This window comes from Mustela nigripes, chromosome 9, assembly GCF_022355385.1.
Source record: "Mustela nigripes isolate SB6536 chromosome 9, MUSNIG.SB6536, whole genome shotgun sequence".
Classification (NCBI taxonomy): domain Eukaryota; kingdom Metazoa; phylum Chordata; class Mammalia; order Carnivora; family Mustelidae; genus Mustela; species Mustela nigripes.
Window position 1 is genome coordinate 80,816,163 of NC_081565.1, and position 17,184 is coordinate 80,833,346.

The following is a 17,184-nucleotide window of genomic DNA, read 5'->3' on the forward strand; positions in this document are numbered from 1 at the left end:
AGCTAAGAGTTTATTAGAAATGCAGAATCTCAAACCCCACTGAGAACCATGAATCAGAATCTGCATTTTTTAAAGATTTATGTAAGCAGGGGTGCAGAAGGAGAGGGAGAAAAAGAATCCCAGTCGACTCCCTACTGAGCACAGAGCCTAATACAGGGCTCCATCTCGAGACCCTGAGATCAAATTGAGTTGAAACCCAAGAGTCAGATACTGAACTGACTGTGTCACCCGGTGCCCCCAGAATCTGCATTTTAACAAGATCCTGTGAACAGACTAGAATGCAAAGCATGATGACTTCATAACACGAGGGAAAAAAACATGATGAGTGTAGAATTCTATGCCCAGTGATCAATGGAGTGTAAGAGCCAGATTAAAGCACTTCAAGGCAAAATACAAAATACAAAATCTTTACCATTCTGGTGAGTGATACAGATGTGTGTGTGGGGGGGGGGGGGTGCAGGGAGTTTTGGGGAAATCTCAGTACTTCCTTAATTTTATTGTAGAGCTACAACTACTCTTAAAAAGTATTTTTTAAAGAGGCTAATATTTAAAATTACAAATATGATCAATAAAAATACAACTGTTAAATGTTGGAAATGGAAGGAAAAAGATTAAGTAAACCAAACTGTCCCCTTTCATCATCTTTCCTGACAGAACATCAATAGATATCACCTAAATTAAGTCAGTAAATTGTGACATATTAGGGAGAGTTCTAGAGGTAACCCACAGAACTAAAAACAGAAATAGTATTTTTTTCTCCCATTACTCAGTAATTCTCTCTCTTCTTTTTTTTTTTTTTTCGGATTTTTATTTATTTGAGAGAGAGTGAGAGCGAGAGAGGTCACAGAAGGGGAGGGAGAAGCAGACTCGCTGCTGAGCAAGGAGCCCAATGTGGGGCTCAATCCCAGGACCTTGAGATCATGACCTGAACCGAAGACAGATGCTTAAAGGACTGAGCCACCCAGGCATTCACTCAGTGATTCTTTTTTAAAGTGGAGCTTTAGTGACTTGTTTTGAGACCCGGCTGAAATAGCCTTGTGCACTGATTGATGAGAATAACATAAGCAAATTCCAAAATTTTATTGTAGCCACACACTGAAAGTTATTTTACTAACAGTAGCAGTCCAAGGCAGGTTATTTCTGGGCAGTGGGCAGTTTTCCTGCACGTGCTCGATTCAGGACTCCGGGCCACTCCCTTCTTGAGATTCTGATATCCCACAGGTCTCAGACTCTTCTGCTTTTAACCAGTGGATGAAGAAGGAGTGCATGAAAAAGGCAAGCTCACTTCTTCAATGAGCTGTCCCAGAAAGGTCCTCCTCACTTCCACCTTCCTTCTCTTGGAGAGAGAACTAGTCATGGCCCCAACCACATGTATGGAAGGCTTATAAACGTAAGTTATTGGTGACAGTTCTACACAACGGAGAGTGAGCTTGAATTTTTGATGGGCAACAAACCATTTCTGCCACACTGTATATTCAAAAGGCCATGTGGAAATGGCATATACCCCCTTGCTTTCTCAGAAAGGACAGGGGGATTCTGGACACCGGAAAGTCAAGTGTCCTGTAAGTAGAAAGGATGGTGTGTTGAAGAGATTTGCTTTGAGTTGTTGGAATATTTTTAATTCTTTTCCCTTTCTCTGACACCATTTAGCCAAGCATCTTTTTGAAATTATTTTCTTTCATTTAGTCGATCTGTCTTTTATAACTGGATAGCCTGGGAAGAAAAATTGGGCAATGTGCTTTTCTCCAGTGCTAGCTAACACACGTGACTCTGAAGGAGCCACATGACCTCTCTACTCCATGGTCTCCTGATCTGTAAAATAAGGGACTTGGGCTTTGCCAACTCTGTCGGTTCTAACTTCCAGCTACTTTGTAATTCTGTTCATCCATGAGCTAGTAATGTGGGGTTTCTAGAATGCAGATTTCAAGGACCTGCACTAGAAGTTCCCATGTAAGTAGAACAACGCTGAATGTTCCCTTTAACGTGCCCACCCCGGTGATCTACCCACAAAGACATCACTCACCACAGTGAGGCTCAAGGAAAAACAGAGGCTGAGTCCTAGCAGAGCAGCAAGAAACCTGGTGCACGGTGAGAAGTTTCTGTCAGTAACAGAAGAGAACGCTTTTGCAGGAAGTCAGCACATCAGCCCTACCTCGAACTGCTCCCCAACGAGGAAGGGAGGTCAGTTTCCCCAGTCCTTACATTCAGAAAGCTGTCACCATCCCCGTAAGGTAGAAAGAACAGGTTATTTCCATTACCTAGGCAGAGTCTTTTTAAAATAGATTCGTGGTCCAAACATCAAAAAGTACAAAGAGGCAGGATGCCTGAGTGGCTCAGTCCCTGTTAAGCATCTGCCTTCAGTTCACGTCATGATCTTGGGGTTCTGGGAACGAGCCCCACGTTGGGCTCTCAGCTCAGCAGGGAGTCTGCTTCTCCCTGTCACTCTGTTCTCTCTCTCTCTCTCCCAAATATATAAATAAACCTCTAAAAAAAAAATGCAGAGAGGCATATGATGGGATTCTGTTCGATCCTAGTCCCTGGCTGCCCAGTTCTCATTCCTCACCCTTGCCCTCTCCAAAAATATATATATATAAATATATATTTTTATATTTTATATTTATACATAAAATTATATTTATATATTTATATATTAAATTATATTTATATATTTATTTATATATATAATATATATTTTATATATATAACCAACTAATATATATAAGTTGGTTATATATATATATAAAATATATATATATTAGTTCGGTATTCGTTTTTTGTCATTTCAGAGATCTTTATACATAAGCATTCATTCCCCTCCTCCACATACATGATGACATTCATCATGCACTGCTCTGACCTGGCTTTCCTACATCAGGAGGTTCTTTCCATCATCGGTGCCTAAAGATCGTTCTCCCTGTTCGGTGGAATGCTCTCTATAATCTCTTTTACCAGCTTTCTCATGATGGGCGTTTTAGTTGTTTCCGGGCTTTTACGAACACAAACTGTGCTTTAGCAGTTGCGGGAGAATTGGGATGAAGTCATTCCACACGCTTGTGCACGAGTGTGGTAGGCCAAGTCCCCAGAGGGGTAATTTTGAGAGATGCTTTCGAGTCACCCTTCGTGGACCCACTTTACAGATGAGGAAGAGCGGGGAGAATTGATGACGGCCAGTCAAGGGCCGCAAACAGCCGGCCTGCCTGCGGGGGTGCTCCCCGGAGTGGGAGCTGAACGGCTGGCAGGAGCACGGGGGCAGAGATTCCGTGCTGTGAGCCGGAGCAGGCTGCGGTGAGGCCGGCAAGCAGAACCACTCCGCGGCTCCGCTCACGGCGGCACGAGCGGCAGGAGCCGGGCAGAGCAGCGGGGTGCTGGGAAGTGTCGGCCTCAGGGCTGAGCCCGGCATGACCCAGTCTGAGCCAGCCCTTGGTGAGCCAGAGCGGGTGCGGTCCCCGCTTGAATGGAGGTTCCAGGAATAGCCTGGACACGCACATGGCAGGGTGACCTTGGAGCCGGGTGACCTTGGGGCCAGTTGGCCAGGAGGTGACTCCCTGTGCGGGTCAGGGGCCTGCCACCCGCGCCTGCACTCATCAGGTCTCAGAATCAGGACAGTGATGGGACAGTGGCAGAGATGTGGCCATCCCACATGTCCCTTAAGCTGCAGTGAGGAGGGGTCATGGGTTAGTTGATTTTAAGTCATAAAATATTTATATTTTCATATGTAATAGATTATTTATATGTATTTTCATTATTTATATGTTATATGTGTTTGTATTATATATACATATTTATATATCTATGCTTTTTACTTGTGTGATACATATTACATATAACATATAAAGCATATACATGTATTTATAAATAATGGAATATATTTTTCAGGTACATTTTAGAGCAGTTTTAGGTTCATGGCAAAATTTAGTGGAAAGAACAGAGATTTCTCCCGCCCCATACGTGCTTCCTGTCCCCAGCTGTCCATACTCCACCCCAGAGGGGTTCAGTCATTACAACCAATGGAACTCCATCAACACACATTGCCATCCAAAGCCCAGAGTTCACATTACAGTTCATTCCTGGTGTACATTCTATGAACTGACAAGTACGTATTTTACTCTGCTATTTGCACTCCCTTAACTCCTGTAATTCTCCGGTGACCTTATGAGGTAAGTGCTACCATTATCCCTATGTAGAGAAGGGGAAGCTGAGGCAGAGTAAGGGTAAGTGCCTTGCCCAAGGTTGTAGAGCTGGTGAGTGCTGGAACTGAATTTGAACCTAGACCATCTCATTCCGTGTGTGTTCTTAACCAGTGTGCTCTGCTGTCTCAGACTTAATTCCCCAGTCCCTGGGGTTTGCTTTCCCCTTTCCACCTGGTCCCCTCCTGGTGAGAGAAAAGGGTTCTCTTTGTTCTTATTTTGCTTGCCTTCTCCAGAACCTCATGGCGTGTTTGAGGACTCTTTGAGCAATTTCCATTCTCTGCAAGCAGGGGTCCCACATGCTGAACGGCAGGAGCTGTGGGTTAGTGTGGCCATGAGCCTGAGAGCTCTCTGTTGGGGAGACAGAAGGGAAAGGGGGGGGGCAAGGGTGAGAGGTACGGAGAGGGAGGAGGAGTAGGTACAGCCACACTGGATGTGGGAGCACGGAGATCTCAGATTAAAGGGCAGCAGTGAAGATTGGAAGAGAGGGATACGGGACCAGTGTCCTTGGGACATCAATGACCAGGCAGTATAGAACTTGGTTCTGGGTCACAGCAACAACCAAGCTTTCCACACATTCATCAATTTGTTATTCATAACCTCCTAATTGTTTGGAGGGAAAATTCTGATAACAGGAGGGTCTTTGCTGGCCTGGGTGATGGCGGAGGGTGACTCTATGTACTTTGGGAAGAGCTTGAACGTAGCTAAATTGTTCTGCAAAAGAAAAGGAGAGAGTTTGGGAAGCCTAGAAGTTCGATGTAGAATTAGGCTATCCAATATGGTAGCCACCAGCCACATGTGGTTATTGAAATGTGGCTAGTCCTGAGATTGCTGTGAGTGTAAAATTCACATCAGATTTGATGACTAAGTAGGAAAAAAGAGGTAGAGTGTCTCAGTAATAACTGTTTATATTGATCATATGTTCAAATGATAATTTTTCTGATATGATAGGTAAAATAAAATATATTATTAAAATTAATTTTATTTTCTTTACCTTTTTCAATGTGACTGTAGATGTTTTAAAATTACATGTACGGTTGATATTATATTTCTACTGGACTGTGATGATCCAGAAGGAAGGGACAAGAATCATGAAGGCTCAGGACCACAGGGGAAGGTTCATGAGAGAGGGAATCCCTGAGGCTGATGACCAAAAAGGATGTTGTGGGAAAAGTAACCAGTTAGCTTTTGAGGAGATGGTAAGGGGTGTGGTATGAGATACAACCCTTCATGTCCGTCTTCTTTATGAAATCTGCAGTGAAATCAACACCATTTAAAAATATTTTTGTTTTAGATGGGGCACTTGGGTGGCTCAGCGGGTTAAAGCCTCTGCCTTCGGCTCAGGTCATGATCCCAGGGTCCTGAGATTGAGCCGCACATTGGGCTCTTTGCTCGGCGGGGAGCCTGCTTCCCTCTCTCTCTCTCTGCCTGCCTCTCTGCCTGCTTGTGATCTCTGTCGTCAAATGAATAAATAAAATCTTTAAAAAAAAAAACAAAAAAACTTGTGTTTTAGAAAGAGGATGTGCCCGTGGCGGGGTGGGGGGCCAGGGGTTGGGGAACAGGGGATGGGGAATGAGCAGAGGGAGAGAGAGAATCTGAGGCAGGCTTCATGCTCAGCATGGAACCCGACCTCAGGAATTGATCATGACCATGAGATCAAGAGTCAGATGTTTAACCAACTGAGCTGCCCAGGCACCCCAACACCATATTTTAATAAAGCAAATTTAAAATAATTTCCTTTGGAGAAGTTCATGTCTTCCCTCAAGGTAACCAGAAGGCTCTGGGTGCAGGGAAACCATATTTGAATTTCACTGGTCTGTCCTTGGGGCCTAAGTGAAATCATTTGATGAGAAGAGTATAGCCAGCACCCTGCCTCTCACATTCTAGTCAACATGTCCAGCGAACTCAGGAGAGTTTCCAGGCGATCCATGAATCATTCTGAAGAGAAAGTAGCTTTCTTCTTTTCCCATGTTGTGGTTCTTTCCCTGTTAACTTTTTGCTAACATGACTGATAGAGAGAGCGGGTCGTCACGGGAGGCTTTGCATCAATGTGGAATTTCTGGCTCATCAAATCCAAATTCAAGTCATTACCCGTGTTGCCACCTAATAGTTGCTTAATGGATTTTGTGTTTGGGGAATTGTGAAACTCCAGTGTCAGAGAGCAAACCTTTTTCTGGATACACTGTTTTTTAATCATCTAGGATAACCCTGGCATATCAGAATTAAAGTATAGCTGAAAAAAAAAAAGTTTGAAGACGATCATCAGCGCAGCCCAGGCTGCTTTTGCAACCTGTGAATAAAAAAAAAGAAGCTTGGGGCACCTGGGTGGCTCAGTGGGTTAAAGCCTCTGCCTTCGGCTCAGGTCATGATCCCAGAGTCCTGGGATCGAGCCCCGCATCGGGCTCTCTGCTCTGTGGAGAGCCTGCTTTCTCCTCTCTCTCTGCCTGCCTCTCTGCCTGCTTGTGATCTCTGTCTGTCAAATAAATAAATAAAAATATATATATAAAAAAAAAAGGAAGCTTGAAAACAACAATTTAATCCGAAGCTTCATAGTTTGGATCTTGGCTAATGTTCTGGCGTGAATTTGGGGAAAGAAAATGCTAGAGAAAACTACAGAAAACTTGAGGGAATAGAGAGTAGCAAGTTAACTGGCTTTCTAATGAGCCAAATAATTGTAAAAGTAACAGGAGCAGTAAATTTGAGGTGATGTGGTCTCAAAGGAAAGACTCCATTTTAATGAATTACCGTTCTGTTCAGCCTCAGTATGATATTCCCTTGTTTCCATGTCCTTTTGCAGTCTGAAGTAATGAGCCTCTGAAAACTAACATAGCTGAACTGATTTTAGAGATTCACTATCTTTAACACCGTCGTGCTGAGTGCGCATGGCTTTCTGTATGATGCCGGAAAGACCAGCACAATGATCCGGATTGCGTCGTTCCTGGTGATTTAAAACCCCTGAACTAAGCGTCATGTAGCAACAGAGGTAATAAATGTAGTGGAGTTAAAGAAAGGAAGTCATAAAGGGACATAAAAAAGGAGACTGTGAGAGAAAAACAAATACGGATTATGCAGATATGTTTGAGTTTTGTATCAGGTGCATTTCACGAAAGTTCAAATAGACTTTTAATCGGCTTTGATTTCCAGAGAATGCTTCTTGAGTTTTCTACAACACTGGCTAACTTCCGCTCTGAGTTTCCATGATTGCCTTAAGCTTATTTCATGTGTTTTATTGAAGTAAGAATAATAAATGTATATAATACATACATATATATGTATATAATATGTATATGTATGTAATACATATAAATGTATAATTCGATGGCTAAAATGCTAGATGAAGAGCTAGACAATGAAGACGTCTGCACAAAGTCTGAATTTTCTCTTTAACAGACAGCTGGGTTATCATCAGAGCTTTGGGGATGGCATGACTGAATTCATCCAAGGAGATGAATTAATTTTCCTGCCCAGTTAGTGTTAGCCACAATCATACAGATTTCAAGGTGGATGAAAGCCATGAACCTGATTTTGCAATAATCACACAAGAATGCATTCACTCAAATGGCCTCTGTCCCTCTGCTTCTCTGCAAAAATCAAAGCTTATGAGAAAGACGTGGCCATTGGCCAAACCATTTTTAAAGCCCTCTTTTGGAATTGACTTTGGAGCTTGAACCAGAGTCTTTTTAAGAATCTTGGCTGTTGCACATATTCAGCCTTTGGGGATAGATTTGATGCTTGGAGAACATCAAACAGCATCCACAGCCAAATCTTGTAAATAAGGTGGATGATAAATCTGGATGATACCCTTGAGGTCGTAAATCAAACAGAACTAAATACGACTGTAGAATATTGAAAACTATTTGCTGGTAGCTTCAAAACCCTTGAATCAACTTGCAAATCAATTCCAATATAGGACTGGCCGAAGTGTTTTGAGCAAAGGCAGCGAGTGCCCTTGGAACACATAAGTATGGAGTGCCCTTGGAACACATAAGTGCCAAGGTGACTATTCTAAAAGGGATTACACCAATTTAGATGTTTGTTTAAAAAAAAAAAATCAATCCCATCACTTTATAGGCTCAGTGAAATGTAATAAGAAAAACATGGATGGTGAAATCCAGACAAATCTACCTCCAACCCTTTCAGCTCTGACTGACCTTGGACAAGTTGCTTAGGATGTCTAAGCTTCTGTCTCAAAATTAGCACCTGGAGATAGTAATTCCCACTGGGACTTCTGGGAGGGTTGGGCCATAGTACACAGGGCACCATGTGTATGGGCCTACACACACAGTATAGGGTTTATGATGACTATTTGGTGGATTTATTTGTGCTCAGCCTTATTTCAAGATGACTAAAAGTAGCCTAAATGCTTCTTTCCCCATCCCTACATGGACTTACTTGCTAAAGAGTAATAAGAAATGTACCATGTGCTCAAGGCGTTTATAGTAACATTTAGTTGTTCTTATCATTTTTTTTTTGCTTTTTAAAAAGTATGTATTGAACTGTTAAATACTATGGTATTATTATTATCATATTATAATTATTATATGTTATATAATAATTATATAATATAGTAAAATATTAATATGGTGTGTGCAGAAAGTGCACTGATGTATATCAAGTAGTATTTGTATCAGGCAGACACTATTGTGTTTTATATATATATTAACTTGTATCATCCAATCACCCCATGACGTAGGCACTGTTACTATCCCCTTTTTAGAAATGATCAAGCTGGGGCATTTCCTGTAAGTTATCCAAAGTCAAAGAAAGTCGGGATGCATCCCTAGTAAGTGATACAACTGTGAGGCATTGAGGCAGACTGTCCCCCACGCCTGTCCCCTTGACCACTGTAATAGCTCATTAAGTGGATAGTTGAGATGATCCTTTAGAGATAACTTAAATATTGGAAGAATATCAGGCACCATTCCTAGCCAAATCTTATAAATAAGGTGAGGGATAATCTGTGGTTGGCAAAAATCAAATATGACTTAATATTAGACTAGAATATTGGGAACAATTTGCTGGTAGTTTCAAATCCCAGCAATTAACTTTGAAAGCAGTTCCAATAACGGTGTTGCCAAAATATTTTGAGCAAAGGCGAAACACCTAAGTGCACAGACTCCCAAGGACCGGGACCACCTGTGTTGGGCAGGAGCTGGGAGGCAAGTTCAGCTCCCTGTGTGATGAAAGTTGAGTCTGGCAGGCATTCCATCATCGCTAGGGCATAAGGCAACAATCCACGAGGGGCTATCCCAAAAGCCATTGGCATTCTTGGCCCAGAAAATGGGGAATCCACTGCCAACATTGGGGCAGTCTGTGTATAGGGGAAGAAATCCAATCAATGGGTGGCAGATCCTAGGCCAGATCTTAATTCTTGAGTGAGAGGCAAAGCTAGATCTAAAATGAGGATTGACTAGAGACTGGGAGTGAGCGGAGCCTGCAAGTGGCAGACTGGGGCAGTAGGAGAAGGTCAAGTGGCCTCCGTCCTTGGGAGAGGAGAGATGTCGAGGCTGAGACCCAGACGGGCATGCTTTTATGCCCGTTATGCTTCCTGTATGGATTTACCTTGTCAATTCCCTGAGCCCATGCAGCCTTTGGAGAAGGAGTGCTGTGGGGCCGAGAAGACACAGCAGAGCCTAGGATAGAATTTCCCATTAGGGTGCCACCCTCGTGATGTTTACTGTAGCTGTACTATTTATCATTTTACATCTGTCTTTAAATGATTATTTCTTATCATCTGCCAACATGGGTATCACACATTTGGTACCAATTAGTGTCCCAACAGGAAATAGAGAGGCATTCAAATTAGGTAACGTGCAGAGAGGCAGAGAGCTGAGGAGAGGGACCCCATCACCCCTACAATGCGTTAAGCCTCAAGGGAAGGGAAGGGGGCCATCCTGGGAAGTCATTTGGAGTGGGTCACCTTCAAGGGAAACTGAAGATATCCAGCCCACATGTCCTCCTCGAAGTAGGACAGGGTCACGGACACAGACCTCTGGTTGACATCTGGCTATTCAGCAATACTCCTGGGGTTCAAGTACTCAACTTACTCTGAAATCATTACCAGAGCTGTCAAGCCAAGCTTCGCACAAGGATAACAAAGAAAACAAAATACTATTTCACTGAAGTGAGATGTTTTGTGTGTAAGGAGGCTTTTCCTGACCTTGTGAGCCTATTTAAACTGGAAATGATTTTCGGAAGGAAAACTGTATGTTCTGTATCCATCTTAGTGCCCAGTATCATTAAATTTAATTTTCAAATGACTCAAGGAGATTAAGCTTTAATGGGCTCTATTTTTTTTTTTTTTAAATTTCTGTCTTCTGTTACCCTTGTAAATAGATGCATTGAGTTTAGAAAGCTGATGATTTACCTGGGGTTCCTGATGTCCTTTGGTTTCCCTGGCAGATGTTCCACAGTTGATCTCACTCATAGAAAGAAATCATAGAGAGTAGAGATGATAGACAAGAACACCTGCGTGTTTGTACTCTGGGACCGTTCTTCCGTTTTTTTCTTTAGCGAGAACCACTCATCTTGCAGCCTGTGTGGACGGTGTATGTGTGCGTGTGCGTGTGTGTGTGTGTGCGTGTGACGAATGTGTGTACACCTGCAGCATTGAGGGCACAATCCTGTTTGGCAACCAGAACTGTTTGCTGCTTTGGAAATTAATACATCACCGCAACCTCAGGGTCACTGGCGGCCCCTCCGGTGGTTTGGCAGGAGACATCATGTGGACTGGAAATGTATGTGACGTGGTGAATTAGGACAGGGTACAGTCCAAAGAAATGGGACTTCCTTGCATTTCTGGCAGGAGACAAGGAACAACATTTCTTCAGTCCATGGGAGGTAAATGGACTTCTCAAATATACACAAAAAATATAAAAACATGGGGGCGCCTGGGTGGCTCGATGGGTTAAGCCTCTGCCTTCGGCTCAGGTCATGATCTCGGGGTCCTGGGATCGAGCCCTGCTCAGCGGGGAGCCTGCTTCCCCCTCTTTCTCTGCCTGCTTCTCTGCCTACTTGTGATCTCTGTCTGTGAAATAAATAAATAAATTCTTTACATTTAAAAAAATATATGAAAACATATATATGGAATTCTATTGTTCTTTCTGGTTTCTTCAGGGGAGCGGATGGCTAGCACAGTCTCACTCTGTTCTCACTCCTGCGCCCTCCGCCTTCCTGTTTTCCCGATACCAGCCTCGCTCCCCCCCAACCTGATAGGACTCCTTTTCTTCTTTTTCACATTGCATTTCGTCTTCAGTCAGACCTGTTTTCTAAAACTACTTCTGCGAGTGTTAAAAGGGACAGTCTGCTGGAATCTCTTATCAATGACTACTTAAGGACAGATCCGCCAAAGTAATTGACAGCTTCCCCTTCCATTAATCCCAAACCAAGAGACATGAGATACGGCACTGTTCTGCCGCTGAACTGTGAAATGTTCTCTTTATAAATGGGGCATTGCCTCGGAGTTCCTTCCCTTAGTTCACCTTTTCCAGCTGGTTCCCTCACTCCTGCAGCCGGGACACCACAGCAGCCCCTCTTGGTGTTGTATGGGAACTTCTGCAACGGTGGGGGGACTGTCCTGCCTCTGTCTTCCAGGTCACAGGACGCTTTTGCAGGAGGGGAGGGATTTTCTTGAACCAGCGGCTCCTCCTCCCTTTGCCCCGGCCTCCGGAGGCACATGGGTCCTAATCAAGACCATTGATTGGCTAGAGGCACTCTTCTCCCGGGTTCTTCCCGGGATGCTTAGGGGCTCATGAAATCTAGACCCTTGAAGAACAGCAGCACTCGAGGGACCCACAGAGGGGATGCGGTTGCAGTGGTGGTTTTAACTCTAGGCTCCTTCCGTGGCTTCAACCTATTTCTCCTTTGCGTGTAGCAAATAGAAATAGGAGAAATTTGTGTTGTGATTATTAGAGCTGTCTGCCCTTGAAGGCTGGGACTATGCTTTTGAAACTTTTGCATGCCCCTTGCCTTTGCACGGTACCTGGTACATGTCTAATAAATGCCATATGGATCAATAAACGCCAACATCGCCAAAGATTGAATCACTAGAGTTCTTTGGACACTTGACTCATTAGAAGAAGGTGGAGGAGGTTCATGGGCGGATAAGGGCAGCGAAGATTCGGATGGAAAGAAGAAATGAGTTCTCTAAAGCCTGAGCATGCCAACGGCCACGAGGCCCTAAATAGTTGGGAAGGGGGGTAGTTTTTTTTTTCTCTTTAATTACTAAAAATTCATTGACAGCCAACTCTGCAACCTCTGTCCTTGGCACTGGGGAATCAAAGATGAATGTCAAGTTCTCTTTTCCTGAGGATTCCATATTTATAAAGAACCATTGCTTTGTGTGACATGTGCTATAATATAAATTTTATTTATATATATATATATAAAATATATATAATTGGGGCGATTGGGTGGAGCGATATATATATAATATAAATTATATACATATATATGTATATATATAAATGGTAGACAAGATGTAATGAGGACAAAGTGAGGAGTTAATTAAGCCTTGTAACTCCCCTGATTAAAACCACTCAGTAGCATGCCAATACCCTTGAGATAAAATCTAAACTCTTTCCCATGATGTACCAGGCCTGGCCTTGCCAATGCTTTCCATCTCCCCATCCCCATCCTCCTCCACACCGTCCCTGTCTCGCTCACAAACATTGCTTCTGCCCTGGAACCCAGCAAGTGCCTTCTTGCCTCATGGCTCTGCCCTCAGATTTTTATGCAGCTGCCCCTTCCCTTATCATTCAGGCCCCAGCTCAGACATCACCTTCTCTGGCCATTGTGTGCATAACCCTCTCTCCGTGGTCACTTTGCTCTACCCTGGCCATCCTATTTCGTCCTGAGACATTTCACTATTGGGGGCTCTCCCATTTGTTAATTTATGTAGTCACTGTCTGGTACCTTCTCCTTTCTCCTCACCTCCCTCTCCTGCCCCACACCTCATGCACCAGAATGGAGGGTTCATGAATCAGAGAAGCCCATCTTCCTTGGTCACTCCTCTGCCCCAGTGCCTGGAACATTGCCTGGAGACCGGCACATAATAGAGAGTCCTCAAGTGTGAACTTGCCCTGGGGAAGACAAGAGTCCCCAAGTGTAGGTGAAAAATGGGCTGAGAACAGGTAAGGCAGCTCGGGTCAGCGCTGGGGGTGTTAGAACGCGGGGGGCAGGTGAGGTGTGGCGGTGGTGCTGGTGGAGTGATCGGCTCTTGGGCTTGGTTTGCAGGGAATAGGATTCAAGAACCCAGAGCTAGAGCTGGACGCCGGGGGTCAGGTATCAGTTTCACCCGTTCCATTGCTCGTGAGACCCGGAGCAGTCACCTAGTCCCACCGTGCCTCCGTTTCCTCAGCTTTCGAGGAGCTGGTAATTCTCTCTAGGAAGACAGTAGAAGAGTACTGTCTTCATAGGCCGCATGGGGATTTAACGTGTCTTCTTGTAGAAGATGCTTTGGCCCTGCCTGGTATAGTTAGCAGGACAGGGGAACCCTGGAAGAGTTGGAGAGATCGGGTCTGGGCTTCGGATTTGTATTTTGGAAAGATCGTCCAGCTAGCAGTGGGAAGGACGGCCTGGACGGGGTTGCTACATGAGTCGAGGAAACAGTTGTGTAGGCAAGACAGGGACCGAGACAAGGCAGTGACAGTGAGGGGGACGCAGGAGGTATTAAGACAATGGATTCGGTTGTGGGTTGGGCAAGGGAGTGAGGAAAAGAGACGAGTCAGTAATGATTCCTAGATCTGCTCTGGGGCGACTAGGGGCGCTGGGGGTGCCCTTCACCACACAGGGATACAGGAGGGGTCTAGCAAAAAAAAAAAAAAAAATCCCATCTTTCTGGCTCAGAAGATGATGCTAAGGTGCTTAGCACTCTGTACATACTGGGACTTAAGGTCAGCGCTTAGCCTCCATGTTTATAATCTTTGCCTTTTAAGCAAACACCTTGAGAATCGTCTTTGTCCACATTTGAGTGTTTCCCTTTAGATTTCTATAAGTAGAACTATTGAGGTAAATGTATGCTAACTTTTAAAGATTTTAATTCATCTTGCCAATCACTTTCCAAACAAGTTGTACATACTTTTTTTATTTTTTCACAGTAACTTGCGATTTCCACAACCACCTAGCTTTGTAATTTTTTTTTAAATAAATGCCACTCCCAGAGTTGCCAGGGTATGGGGAACATTCATCTCGTGGACTACCAGTGGACCTGATCTGCACCATTAGCTCGGTCCTCAGAAGCTGCCAGTTGCCTTTTTCTTACGGAAATCCCTCAAATCAACATGTTATTAACTAACATGTTGCCAATACCATGACCCAAACTATAGTCTTGAAACCCTGATAGTGAGTGAAATAGAAATAATCCATGAATAAATATTGCCCTGAGACTTGGGGATGGGGGTATGAGGAGAATGCACTTAATGAACAGAAATCTCCATGATATTGAACAACATTACTTTTCCCCCAAAGAATGGGCTTCTTGGGGAGCCTGGGTGGTTCAGTGGGTTAAGTCTCTGCCTTTGGCTCAGGTCATGATCCCAGGGTCCTGGGATTGAGCCCCACATCAGGCTCTCTGCTCAGCGGGGAGCCTGCTTCCCCCTCTCTCTGCCTGCCTCTCTGCCTACTTGTGATCTCTCTATGTCAAATAAATAAAATCTTTAAAAAAAACAAAAACAAAGAATGGGCTTCTTGTAACTTTCTTTACCATGATCTAGTGTACAGACATGCACGGACATCCTATTTCCTTTGAATCAGTCAGTAAGTGCCCTAGGAGAGGGCTCTGTTTGCTGGTCAAACAGCGATTTTAACCCAGAATAAACTAAAACTTTTTTGAGAGAGAGAGAGAGAGAGAGTGTGTGTGTGCCCATATGCATGGGAGTTGGAGAAGAGGGGCAGAGAGAGACTCTTAAGTCTGACCCTGAGCCTGACCCGGGACTCGATCTCACAACCCTGAGATCATGACCTGAACTGAAATTCTAGGAGTCGGATGCTCAACTGACTGAGCCATCCAGGTGCCCCTACACTAAAACTTCTTTTTAATACGTGTATCAGTAGATTTTCATCAATAAGAATCTATTTTCACTGTACACAGGGTTTTGGTCAATTCCGCACACAGTTACCATGAATTGTTGGCCAGTCACATGCTTTGGATACTCATTATTCTATTGCTAACACTGTTCAGTATCCCTCTCTGTGACCACTTGATTTGTGTCCATCAGACTGAGATGTGTTCATTTAATTTGTTGTTTTTAATTTGTTTTCTTTTCCAAAGAGGCCTCATAAACGAAATGTGGGTAGACTGTGCTTGTCTGTGTGCTGTATTGAATAGCATATTTGTTCTGTACTTTCCATGGTCCCCTGGAGGCCACTTGGCTAGGAAGACCTCAGCACCAATACTTGCCTCTTCTGTTCGAAGCATTAGCATCCATCAAAGTCTGAATGGGACCTCACACTTGCTTTTGGAAAACTTCCTTATGCCTCCTCTGAGTCACTGTTCTCAAGGGTTAATGAGGGGAGGCCACAATTTTGCAAAGGAGACTGGGTCTCACTTGTATGAAATAGGACTCTTGACAAGGAGGAGAGCAATTAGGATTGTTCAACTCTAGTAAGCCATCATTTTCTTCCAGGGTGTGCCAGCCAGCACTGGGGGAGGAGAGTGGGTCCACCAGAGAATGGGAGAAAGATGGTATTTTTGTTCGAAGGTGAATCTGGAGCTCCAGAATGCCCTCCTTTACTTCTGGGATTGTCCTAGTGCTTAAAGGAAATTGCTGTGTTGTGGGGAACTGAGTATAGTGCAGTCCATGACAACATTAGAGAGTCAGTCACATGTCCCCGATCCTCTTGGAGCTTTCTGCTAGTAAAGAGTTCACTTCCCATCCATTTTGTCCGGTTGTAATGTGGGTTCTCCAGAAGAACACTGAGAAAAGCCTACACTCATAGCTGAACCCATTTTCCCACAGGTGTCTTGAAATCATGGGACTCCTGCCCATTTTTGTTGTTCTGTACATCCTCTGTATTTATTCTGTATTTATTCTCTGTATTTTACACCAGACCCATTATGCTATAAAGCTATTTTGTGATAACAACTGAGAGAGGTTGAAACCAAGTCCATCTCTAGCTACAAGTTTCTCTGGAATGGGTCAAGAGACATACCCATATTTTTAAAGAAAGTAGCCATGATTTCCATGTATCTAGTACCAGCTATAAATAATAATTCGTAGAATCAGAGAATTTTAGGTCCAGGGTGTATGGGGAAGTACCCTAGTCAGTGGTTCTTTAAGTGGGGTTGTCCAAACACTGGCCTCTAGGAAAGGGTTTCCTCCTCACCCAAGTCTGGGAAACACCACCTCTCCTGTTTTGCCTCTTGAATAGTCACCATGAAAAGTCAGCGTTTCCCACGGAGTCTTTTCCCCTGTGTAACAACCCTTAGTCAGTGAGTCTGATCTCCTCATGGAGGTCCAAAAAATTAAGCCACTTGTCCAAGGTGACAGAGGCAGTCACGACAAGCCAAGAACCCTCTGATGGTGGGTAGCAGGCCTCCCAAAGGCTGCGTGTTTATATTGACAGCCGGAGCTCAACACATTACGAGGTGGTTGGTTTTTTTCCCTTGAAATTTATTCAGAGAACGGTTTCTAAAGTATCTAGGCTCCTAGTTTAATTTGGAGAGATTTATCCCTTAGCAGATGGAAAATGTGTCAATTAGCCCATTCAATTTAGTAGTACTCTTTATTCATGTGCATCAGAAACGGAACCTGAATCGTAAGCGTGGCGGAGAGCGAACAAAACGCTGGCGAGGCTCGCCGTCTGAGGGGTGGGTATGGAGAAAGCCAGCAAGCAATTAGACAAGTAGATATGTAATTACAAATTACGATACGTGCAGCGAAGAAAACGCACAACGCGCTGTCAGATTGCGTTTAAATCCGCAATCCTGTTTGAAATGACCCGGATTCCGGAGGGATGCTTAGCAGCTGTTTTCTATGGGTTCTCTGGGCGCTCCGGG

General features: G+C 44.0%; 1 protein-coding gene across 5 annotated transcripts in view; it reads left to right on the plus strand.

Annotated features, from left to right (window-relative positions):
- Positions 1-17,184, plus strand: part of APBA1 (amyloid beta precursor protein binding family A member 1) — a 194,177-nt gene that overhangs the window by 112,531 nt on the left and 64,462 nt on the right. The gene's annotated exons all lie outside the window — the stretch shown is intronic.